At 39.3% G+C, this 12139-nt stretch overlaps 1 protein-coding gene across 2 annotated transcripts in view; it reads left to right on the top strand.

Moving 5' to 3' along the window:
• Positions 1 to 5181: 5181 nt before the first annotated feature.
• ESR2 (estrogen receptor 2) overlaps positions 5182 to 12139 on the top strand; it is a 45691-nt gene continuing 38733 nt past the window's right edge. The window contains exon 1 of one of the 2 annotated variants that reach the window (XM_065062974.1): positions 5182 to 5321. The gene's annotated coding sequence lies outside the window, so the exon portion shown is untranslated. Of the gene's footprint in view, positions 5322 to 8729; positions 8867 to 12139 lie in introns of those variants that run through there. The other variant, XM_065062975.1, reaches the window with a different exon arrangement.

The raw sequence follows: 12139 nt of genomic DNA, 5'->3' as shown, positions 1-12139 counted from the left end.
TGGATCTTGTATCTTGTTTCCTTTGGATATGTCTTTGTATATACAAATACTTCTGACTTTCTTGTCTAAACTTCTGGGAAGAGATGAACTAGCCAAATGTTCGCATGTTACAAAGGTTTCACCTGTATGCAATAATTGAATAGGCATTATTTTATGTGTTAAATTTGTTCAGGCATGGACCTCTATTGAGAGGCCTGTTCTGTTCTTTCCTAATTCCTACTATCACTATTACAACAATTCTTCATAATGCTGCCCAAGCAGTGATTGATAAAATAGGAAATTGATCGGTGAAATGTCTCTAATGTACATGAATTTTTTGGCTATCCAAGATAATGTAGCTTTGAGAAATAAAAATGCTGTTTGCGCTCAACTACAGTCACTGTTGCTAGTCTCTAACACCCTCTTTATTACATTCATAACTGAACGCAGAAGTAAATTATTTCTGTCTCTGCTGTTCTCAGCGCTCACAATCCTGTGGATTTTGTGAATGTCCATTCCTGTCTTTCTTCCTGCCTCCTGGTTTCATGTGAGGATCTCTCAGTGCTCTGTACTTCATCTTGTAGATGAGGAAATGGACAAAGAGAGATTAAGGTTAAAATGTCAGGTTTCTCTCAATTTTGGGTGCTGATTTTATGTGTCCAGGCCCTGACCCTTTCAAGTGCACTCTGCATTATTGGACTTCTAGATGGAAACTGCCCTTTGAAAACTAACCATTGTTGCTTCTTGCTTTTCACATCCTTCAAGGCTGGGTAAAAATCTCTGTGAAGCTCATGGGTGTGCTAGTTATTTTCTATTCTGGCTGAAAGAGGGAACAATGATATGCTGCTTTGTTTAGCAATAATTGGAACATGGGAAGCTACTTCTGAGACCATTCTGAATGCAAGTATGAGCTGGGAGGTTTTGATCTGCTCGTGGGTGGGTGTGTTTAAAAGTAAGCAAGGAAAGAAGCAACTGAAATGACAAACGCTTCTAGTACAAACTTGTGAGAAAAACAAAAATTGCTTGGAGCTTTTTGCGGAGAATATTTCAAGAAGAGTAAAAAGAACTTCTGTTTGATGGCTCCCCCGATTGGAGAAGCAGTGTTTTATACGTATTCTGCAAAAAAAATAGTCAAAGAGAAATGACTGCAGACCCCACAACGTATGAAAGCATGGGTTTAGAAGAGAGGTTGACCACAAACGCAACAAAATAGTTTAATTAGCATTTAGATTAAAAATATGAGGCACGTGGTAGTTTGGAAGTCCTGCAGCTGAGCTCACCATGACAATCTTCACTCAGGTGCTCTGTGTTTTCTGTATTTAACTCCCTAATGCTGTACTGAGCCACACAGCCTTCTCTCTGAGCTGTGCTCCAGGGCTGAACACAGGAGGAGAGCTGAAAGATGCAGTTCCCTTGCACGTCTGGCCTCACACCTTACTGAGTTAATGGGCTGAAGCATAAGAAACGGGCTACTTCTAGAGGAGAAAAAAAAAAAGGATAAGAGTTAAAACAAATTACTCCTAAGATTGGATTTCATTCTGCCAAAGTATTTTGTAGTGCTAGGCAATTCTTAAAAATGGAGTGGCCCAGTTGCTTATCTGCTACTCTTTTTCCACATTGCTATCCCTGCTCTAGTAGGGAATGTAAGTCCAGTTCTTTGAGCTTTGAGAAACCAGACAACAGACAGGGCAGAGTTCAACAGAGCAAGCGTGAAACCCCAGCGAGTCACCCTGCTGATTATCTGTGTTGATCCTCTCAACTGGATAGCCAGACAGCTTTGAGATTATAGCTTTTATTTTTTTGAGGGTTTATTTTTTCAGCAGTTCAAGCAAATCAGACTCTGCTACTTCTCTTTCCCCCACCACATTTGCTTTAGCAAGGTAATGGGTGAAAATAACACATTCCGTGCCAATATACTGGCAGTAGATTTTCTTTAAACTTCTTTTACATTTAAAGCCTATTTGTATATGAGATGTTGCCCAAATCCCTAGTGATTCTGGATGAAGAGCAGTTTTGGAACATACTAGGTCCTCCATCCCTCAAGAGTTGTCCTGGTTGAAAATCTGGAGCTGCTGTCCTGGGAGAATGCAGAAGTCATGTCCCTAAAATGTTCCGTGTCTGTATCAGGGCACCTCGGCTCTAAAGCTTCTCAGTAAAACAGCAATGTGCATAAGATGCTGCTGTTTCAAGATTCCACTGAATATTGTGTTTATATGTTACTATGTGTCTATTATGGAGAATTGGTTTAGGTTAGAATTCTTCTATTTGTTGGTTTTGTTGAGAAAGTGGTGGCTTTTCTGGTTTATTTGGTTTGATTTTGTCCCACCATGTAAATTTTAATCTGGATTTCTTCTCTGTGCTATGAGATGATGGGAACAAAAGGATGCAGGCACTTCTTGTGGGAGGGTAGATGTAGGTCATGGATCAGATGGCTAGAAAGGTAGGAAAGTGATGTGGCCTGAGAAGTGGGAGAAGGCTGGTATAGAGTGAAATTGAAGTGAGTACAGGACCATGCTGCGGGAGAACAACCCACCAGCACAGTGTGGCAACAGGACCTTCCAACCTCCAGAGAACACCCTCATGGTGGTTTTGTGACACCTCAGGCTGTTGATGTCACCCGTCATCCTGCTCGCTTGCTGGATCTTATTTGTAGCTTTACTTCTCCGGGAGGCAGAGGAAGGTTTGCTTGGGGAGCAAGGGGAAGAGGGGTACCTGATGGTTCTCGCTGAGTTTGGACGGGGCGCTGACTCCTCCGCAGTGTGGAAGGATGGAGTAAGAGGAGTGCATACAGGACGTGTGGCCTGACTTGAATCTAATTTTATCCTCTAATTTTATCTAGTCAGTGCCACAGCTGTAAGTAGAAGTCCTTCTTGCAGGAAGAAAAGAAATGATCTGGTCTAAGAATTTGCAGTCAGCCAAAGGAACAGTCTTTCCTCCCCATCCCAACTTGCTCAGCCCTGCCTTTCTCTGGGTTTCCCTGTTGTCTGACCTCTCAAGGAGCAGATTCACCTTACTAGCCCACCAGTGAGGTAAAAAGGAAAGAAAAGAACCCAAACTCCCTCTCTCCTTTTGCTGCAATAGTTTTCTTCAAATTTTGCAGGCTGAGGTGACTTCTCCTGGGTCAGGTGAGCTCCAAAGCCAGCACAAGGAACAGGGAGGGACCACAGGGTCCTTGGAGAAGCACTGCTGGTGATGGCAGTGAGCAGTCAGACAGAGAAGACCCAATTTGACCTTAGCCGCTGTCATTGGAGACTGATTACTTTTGAAGGGGAAGCTGAACTAAACTTGCTGCAAAATGAGGTCTGATTCACAAAGCTGTGAATTAGAAAGTTATGTGGGAAGAGTCACTGGGTTTTTTCTTTGTATCTACTTCTTTGTGGTGACATTGAAAAGAGAAACAGGAGTTTTCACCACTGTTGTGTTCGTGGTGGTTTGATTTCTTTTTAAATAAGCTCCTTAAAGGGCAAGTTGTTTTTAAGTGTCTGCATAGATCAAAGAATAAAGCTCAGTTGCTTCAATTGTTGTAAATACTTTAGGAATCTTTCAGCCACTTCAGGTGTCTTTGTAACTGTCTCTCTTCTCTTGTTCTTCTGTTGGCATTATCTTCTGCATCTTGAACTTTGCTTTGCTAGTTAGATTCAGGTTGTCTGCTGAGGAAAGAAACTATATTTCAGCTTGTTTGAGTATATTAGTTCTATTGTAAGAGAGACTCCGAATTGAGATCAGCTGCTCTTGATGTCTGTTGAAAAACTATTGAAGAGCAGTGGGTGTGACCAATTACATGTCATCTCCATACCAAAGCCACTTCATTAGCGACTGATTGGAGCTGGCAGGCCTTCTCTATCTTGCCCATCTATTCTTCCCTCTCCCATTGCCTCCTTTCTCAGAAAATTGTAGCAAAAAAAAGGAGGAAGCAATCACTTGCAAGCTTAGGTTGAGTAGAACTAATAAACAGGTGTATGACATCAGTCATGCCCTTCATAGCAGTTGTTATATTCTGTAACTGCATGGTTCATGTTTTATATTAGCTGCTCACTGTACGTAAGGTAGGTAACCATGCTGATTCTTTCTGGCTTCATAGAAGCAGCTTTCTCTGAGGGTTCCCACACTATAATGATTGTATGTCTGGTTTTTGTTGTTGGCTGGTTTGTTTGTTTGTTTTCTGAACTTGTCTAGTAGACTAAATGAAGAGGAATTGCTAAGACCCTCCTCAAAAGATAATTTTTAGTATAACTGTAGAGTAGATGGAAAATGAATCCATTGCCTTTAGCCTTGCAGTGCATAGGGAAGAATTCCTTTAGGGAAAAAGTGGCAGGTTGGGGCCCTGGAGAGCATAGGAGGTGGATGAAAAGGAGAAGGGGGAAATAGACATTTACATTCAGGACAGCAAGAAATAAAATCCTCCCCTGTGAGCTGAGCGTGGTTGTGTATTGGGAAGGAAGAGCTCAGGCTATGGAAAGGACTTTGTTTCTGTCATCTCTAGAGGCCAACTTCTCTGGAAGCAGGAAGGCTTGAGAAACAAGCTCTATTTTTGAATTTGGGGGAGTAGACAGTAAGTTGGTAATAATTGGTATTTATAATATTTATTTATAATAGCTTAATTGCTACTTCAGGACATATGAGTGCTAAAGGACATGTTCTACTATAGCAGCATATTCAAGATCAAGAGGTCAGAGGGAAGATACAAGAACATGCTGCAAAACTATGAGCCATGGCTGAGAGCTCTATCTGGAATGACTTAAACGAGGGTAGAAGGGAGTTTGAGCTGTGGCAGCAGAGGGAATCCTTCAGACTCAGTAGACCCAATCTCCTATTTATTATAGTGATATCTTACACTGTATGTGTAATGTGGAGAATGCTTGTTTTTTCATGTATGATTTATATAAAAGTCTTGGGTCGATGTTGAGTATCTGGAAACCCAGGTTTCCTACATTCAGAAGTGAAATCAAATTCAAAATTGCTTTTGTTGAACCTGTATTGGATGGGGTAACTTAGAAGAAGAAAGAAATCTCTCTTGCACGGAATCAAGAGACACAAGTTCCGCGTGCTCAGCCAGTGACTTTCAGCCTTTGACCTCAGTTGCCTGCTGCCAAGACTGCAACTAACTGAAAACAGAATGAAATATTACAGTAACCTTGAATCCTCACGTAAGCTGCAATAATTTAATACTTAACATTTAAAGAAATGGTTTTCTTTAATTCCAGCCTGCCAGACAAGAGACCTGGATAAAAATGGAAAGATAGGAACTCTTTGGAATGCAAGCAAGAATGAATCCTTAGCAGTGTGAATACCATGTGTTTATTGTTTTCTCCCTGCGGTGGCAGAGCTGCTTATGACTACAGGTGAGCTTCAAAAGGGTGGACCTGCAGGACCTGCATTTAGCATTGCATGAAATCTAAATTTGTTGCAGCATTCAGATGTGTCCATGCTCAGCTTGAAACTATGAGTGTGAAGGAGAGGGTGTACTGTGGTGGCTGAAAACTTTATCAGATTTAGAGGTGCTGTGAACCAGGTGGCTACATTTAAAGCTGGTAATTTCTCACAGAAGCTTTTCTGTGTGGAGTGGGAATAAGCCTGCCTTTGTGATACTGATGTTTTATTTTGGCAATAGCTAGGGAATAAAGTGTATGGTGCTGGAGTGGAAGCTGTGGTAACAAATTAAGGTATTCACCCACAGGATATTCACAGGTGATGAGGAGGATATGCCTTTGCCCAAGATAATACAGGGATGGGTAGTTTCCTATTCTTTCAAGCATAAAATTCTTTCACTTAAAGTTTAGTTCTTTTTATGGATATGTGGTATACTGGGATGAAATTATGTAATTTCACAGCAATTTAATAACAGGGTTGCAAGATAATGTAACCACTCAAGAACATTGTCCAAAAAGTTTCCCTCTTCAGTTCTGTTCTGACCCTTTTTCTTCATTCTTCCTTCAGTGTGCTCCTTTAACTATAACACCTTTAAATTTTGTGGGAGGTGTTAAAAAGGTTATTTGTTAGGTGAATCCTCAAGTTAAACCACTCTTTGAGTTGCTTATATAGTGTGTATCTGCTAGAAAGCCATGTCATGACTGTGAGACCTGGGGTGCTAAATGTAGTGGGAATGCTGAGGAGAAAACTTGGTGCTTTACTCAGGGGGTATATAGAGAGTATGCACCATACAAATGGCATGGTGAATCCCGTGGTCCCAGGAGCTGCTCAGCCTTGAATAATTTTAGGTAATAAGGATATAAATAAGTCTTTGTCTCTGGGACAAGACAAAATTTATCCGTTCATCAGTGATGGGCCTGGGTTGTCAAGTAGGTAAATTTACTTATTTTATTCACTCCAACACTTTTGTCTGAAGGAAATGCTTTTTCAGTCTATTGACACTAATATATTCTTCTTCATGCACTTGTACACACAGGGGAGTGTACAATACTGAGCTACATCTTATCTGGATTATTTTTGTCTTGTGTATTGTCTCAAGGTTCCTTGTAGCTGTTTCCCATATCTGTTAGACAGGTGCTGCTCCAGCTACAAACTGCTGTAGCTTGGACTCTAATCATCCTTTTCTATGCACGGAAACTCCTGTCTTGATGCTCACCCCTCAAAAAAACCTATGAAGAAAATAAATTAATTAAAGGCTGCTTCATTTTATATTGTTTTAGGAAACATTACTATGTATTTTATATATATATGTGTATGCACACACATAAAAGAAAGAGAAGTGAACTTGACTTATTTTTCTTTGTCTACTGCCAACCTGTTCCTGATCGTTTATCTGGTTACTGTTTATTCCATCTGGCTATCTAGCACATAAAATCTTTAATACAATCTTAATTTGCCTTGATTGAAGGTTTTTGCTTATATTACCCAAAATAGCTGTGCCTCTGAACTGAGAGAAGATCTGAATGGAAAGATACAATTCACAGGTAACTACTTACTGCTGCTCCTAATGCTTGTTTGGTATTGTCCTTGTTCCCCCTTCCACTCTTAGATCGGCATTTTGTGGACACTTCTGAGAAGGCGCACATGTATTATTCTAATCTCAGTCAGGGCAGTCTCGCAGGAGGAACATGTACATTAGCTCTCAGATATGCCTGTGGCAACACATCTTGAAGTTATTTAAGGTCAAATATCTTGAACTTATTGAAGATGAAATGAAGAACAGTTTTCTTCTGTAGAAACCAGTGTGCTGTAATGTGACTGTTGACATGGGCTGTTGTAGTTTCTGATTAATTTACCCCCAAAATGGCAGGTGTCTCTTTTGCTAGTTGACTTCCCCCAGATTTCATGGAGAGAAGACAACCATAAGGATCTCTTGGTCCCGCTGATGTCCTCCCAAGTCTAACTTCTGCTGATGGCTATGGGTACTATCTCCTCTGTCCTTCCTGTAGTAACGGTACTTTCAGGATCAAGGGCTGGTACAGATGGTTTAGGGCTATACCAGGATGTGAAGGGAAAGGAACCTTACATATGCAAACAGCTAAGGTGCACTTCTGTAATATGTAGCAGTAAATCTTTACATTCTTATCCCACTATTATTGAGGATGGTAGGGTATGTGACCTTGCCCTTAAACAGTGTTTAAGGGTTACCACAGGCATAAATAGGGTTGGATAGATGCGGGTTCAACCCCATTTAAGAACTAACCACCAAAAAGTGCTGGCAGTAGGGACTTAATTCCCTGTAACTTGCAGAAGGCTCTGTCTGTTAAAACAAAAGGAATTTCAGCTTAAAAAGCAGTGGTGTTTGGACCTACAAAACAGTAATGAGAGGAGATGGGGAGGCTCGAGGAAAAAAACATAGAAACAAGGTAGAAAGGCAGATCTGATGCTGAGCGAAATTGCATTAGCATCAAGTAATGATAGGACTGGCTGAATGGGTGGATAGTAATAGTGCTTTGGTTTGGTCTTGGCTGTGCTTGCAGTGAAGCTTTTGGTAGCAAAGGGGGCAGAACTGCTTCAGCTGCATGGGTTGACAACAGTCATATCTCCTAATTCAGACAAGAAATTTCCAGAGAAAGTGTAGACTTGGAGGTATTTTGGGGTCTAAAATGCAAGAATGAATAACAGGAGATTTTACCCAAGCATGACAGCTTCCCTGAGTAAATTAGGTTAACGCTGTGCAACTAATCAAGCAGTTTGAAAGCAATCCTAATGTATAATTGAGGATTGGACCTTGCTGCATGTCTTCGTTTTTTGAAAAATAAATATTAACTCAGTAAAATAAAGATATTACCTTAAATGGCTTCCAACTAATTTGCTTTGTTTTTTAAAACATGTAGTTACATTAAAAAAACCAAAAACCTCCTTGCCTGTGTTTATGCATCTGGTGTTTAAAAACAGTGCCAAAGTAGTTTATTAATTATGTTGCCCAAAATATCTAAAATGAGTACATTGCTGGTTCAGAGCAAATGGTAATTATGTTTCAGGTTTTCCTGTGACAAAGATAGCAAAAGTTTGATTTAGCTTTTTAAAATCTCAGTATTTGCTTTCCAGAATTGCTGGTTAGTTAGTCATTCATATTTCTGTGCTAAATAGGAGAATGCTTGGCTTATAAAATGATTCAATCATGTAAGAGCTTTAACTGCAGTGAACGACTAACTCAGAAGCTTGTTATGTCAGAAAGGAGGAGGAGGAACTTCTGTTTAGGTCTTGCCTTCACAGGGAAAGGAAACACTGATAGTATCTGTGTAATCTTGCACTGGTGAGCGGGCATCACGTTGCTTTGAAAATATTCATATTTGAGATCTGATGACTAAGTGGTGGTGGGCACAGCTGCTTTAGAATCAGAGATAAAGGAAAGAAGGAAAACAAATCCAGAATTGCTATGTGAAAACCTTGCTGACATGTAATGCTGTCAGAACGTTTATAAAGAACAGAAACCCTATTCAGTGTCAATCAGGTACGTGCTGTATTGAATGAAATATTTATTATTTTAAATGTTGCCAGAGCTCTGCAATTGATAGTCTCCGGATTTACGAACAATGACCTCTATAAATGAAATGAGATAGTTAAATTATTGTGAGTTTTTGTTTTGGTTCCAATGCAAATTTGTTCTTAAAGTCTAACAGTTTATGGAGATGGAATGATCTTTCAACAGGTTTGTGTTTTAAAAAGTCTTTGAGGATTCAGAGAAAATTGTGGAAGTTTGCTATATTTTAGGACTTTGGCTTAAGAATCTAATTAGAACAGGATTGCTGCACTAGAAGCAGAAGGGGTGTTTTTGGGCATACATTAGGGGTTTGGCTTTTTTAAGGTTTTTTGAAAACTGCATAAATGAATATGCTAATAAAAGGTGAAAGCCACATCTTAGCAACATAGTGTTTTTTTAGGACCCGATCGAAAGCAAATTGGAGTTACTGGAAGTTTCCTCATTGACTTGACTGGACTTTGGATCTGTCTTTTCGAATTCCAGGTCTCATGCTGATAAATGTTTCGGTGCTTTGTTCTTGCAGTTGCTGTGTCTACCTAGGTAGTTTTCCCATATTCAAGTCAGTGATATAGGTTTACATTCTTTTAATGAGAACTTTAGTTTTGAAAAGGCTCTTCCTAATTAGACAAGAAGATGCAAGCCTGTTTCTTAAATCTGTGTTTGGCAATGCTAAAAGGTATATTTAACAATAACTGAAGGTTGGACAGCATATGCATAAATCTTCCTCGAATGCCTCAGGACCTCTGCCTGAATGCTAGTAAAGATTTTTGGCTAGCATTGACAAGAATGATCTAGTCTTCTTATCTCAGAGGTTTTATAAGTGAGGTTTTATTAGAGAAAATAAATTTCAATCTGGAGAGAGCACAGCAAATTATGCAATTTAGACCTTGGAATGGGTGGCAAATGTGCTATTTCTTTTTGTGAAAGGGTTCAGCTTTGTCATATGGAGAATGATGCACAATTACTATTTATGTGCCGAGAGTTTTGATATGGTTATGAGTTGCATGAGAAACTGCTTTTGAACATAAAGTCATTTAGGATTGACTGTGCTGAGTATTACCAGCAATCTGTTTCCTCATCTGTATCCTTGAAATTCCTTGCTCTGTGTTGTCCCTCCAAGAGGGGCAGAATTCTAAGACCAAAGTGTAGTGCCTTTACTGAAGCTACAAATACATTTTGTATTTCTAATTTAAAGCTTTAGAACTTTCATTTGCTATTTCATAACTTGATCAAAATTCCTCTTCATGTTTGTGAACAAAGTTTAAACATAGAGTCACCCCTGCATCTGTCCTCATTTTTGCTTTCCTTTCTTAACTTTCCTATATCTTTTAAATAAGATGTAACTTACATTTTGCAGGCACAGTGACTGTAACACGCTGGTAGGGAAAGACGGCTGTAGTGTCTCCTTTCTCAGCCTGGTGACTGTGTATGTGTGAGGGAACAGTTCAGCTTCCTCAGACTTTCAAAGGAAAAATAACAATATAAATCTTAGACCTGAAGGGATGGACTAAATCTGACGCTTCTTTACAGTTGATCTCTTAAGTGCTGTAGATTATGAGAATCAGTTAACAGAGCTTCAAGTATTGCTGGAGAAAAAGGAATCACAAAGATTATTCTATTTCCCAGTGAATTTGTTGGTAACCTGATAAACATAAAATATCACAGGAAGAAAATATGCATAGTTTTAGAAATGATCTTGAAATGTTGCAATTGCAGAATTGCCTTCAGTAAGAGTAAGTCACTGTCTGTGATGATATTCTGATAATGAATGGATTAAAATGTATTAATTAAAACTACTGCAAAGCCGTGTAAATATATGATCTCTTTAAATGCTCTTAGCTTTAGTTCTTGTTCTTGAATATTGACCTAAAGGTACAAGTAGTAAAGAACTTAGAGTGAAAAGGGATAGTGATCCAGGGAGCTGAATAGATTTTATATCCACTGTTATTGTGCTCGTCTTCAGTTATCTGCAACATGCTTTTGCTAGCAGCAAGAAACATCCACACAGATGAGTTTGCTGGTCCATTCCTCCAGAGATAGGAAATATGAAGCTCAGAGAACAGACATCCCAGAAAAATTGCTCAGATTTCATTTTAATAAGACGAGGAGGACATTCAAATTTTGTCTCGATTAATATATTAGACAAATCTCCACTTGTGTGAATCAACAACAAAAATCTAACTAACTCAGATGAGACAGGATTTTCCCCACAGTAAAAGGCAGGTTTCCATGATCAGGTTAATGATGAGATAAATCTAGAATGGCTTTTTTTATTTATGGGGCTAAAACTTACACACAAACTTTTGTTACCTGTGTATGACGTTAAACATCTCTTACCTGGGATTTCATGCAGCATTATGACAGTGAAGAACAGTGTGAAAGGCAAGAATAAGCAATACCTTGCTTTCTGTGTTATTTCAGTCAATTACTGACAATAAGGGAAAAGTTACAGCATAATTACAAATTTGTCAGGCAGTTGTAAGACTCGTAACTCATCAAAATCAGGTATCAAACAACTACATTGCAAAGCCTCTTTTTTTTACAGATGTTAGAATAAAATTGCAGGGGCAAAAATATTCTGTCTTGAATTTTCTGTTAATGTGGAGATGCATAGCAACATGAATAGAGGTGAAATAGTGGTTTACAAAATTCCAATAAGGAAAAAACATTGCAGTACAGTTCTAGCTGTCGTTTCCCACATATCTGTACATAGATTTTTATTTTATATCCAATTATAGAGAAGGTTGTTTGTTCAAGTGTTATGACTAAAACCACAAAAATTTGCTTTGTGCAGTAAACCTAAGTCACCCATGTATTAGAGAAGGCAGCTACATATTTAAAAAGTGCACTGTTTGAATGGTGAGTAGAGCAAGATGTAAACTGGACACTCGGTGCTCTTACAGCCACACAAACGAAGCCGGTCTCTCTGTGTCTCCCAAAGCACACTCCAACTCTGAGGCTTTAGTGGCTGCCGGAGTGGTGGGGATGAAAAAGGCATCTTGCATGTGGCGTGTTTTTCTTGGTCAGGCACAATGGGCTGTCTTGAAAACGATGCTGACAAGTGCTGTTAGTTGAAGATGCTTTGGGCTCATCACTTAATAGGACCGCTGGTGAAACAGCCTCTTTCATTTTGTAAATTAATCCTACAATATAAATAATTTGCATAGTAAAGAGTCTGTCTGGAAAAACCACAGTAAATAAGATAGTTTTATTTGGGGGAGAAGAGAGTGAAATAAGGGATAT

Source organism: Columba livia, chromosome 5 (genome assembly GCF_036013475.1).
Source record: "Columba livia isolate bColLiv1 breed racing homer chromosome 5, bColLiv1.pat.W.v2, whole genome shotgun sequence".
Classification (NCBI taxonomy): domain Eukaryota; kingdom Metazoa; phylum Chordata; class Aves; order Columbiformes; family Columbidae; genus Columba; species Columba livia.
The sequence above is the reverse complement of the archived record's forward strand: the minus strand, read 5'-3'. Positions and strand labels throughout refer to the sequence as shown.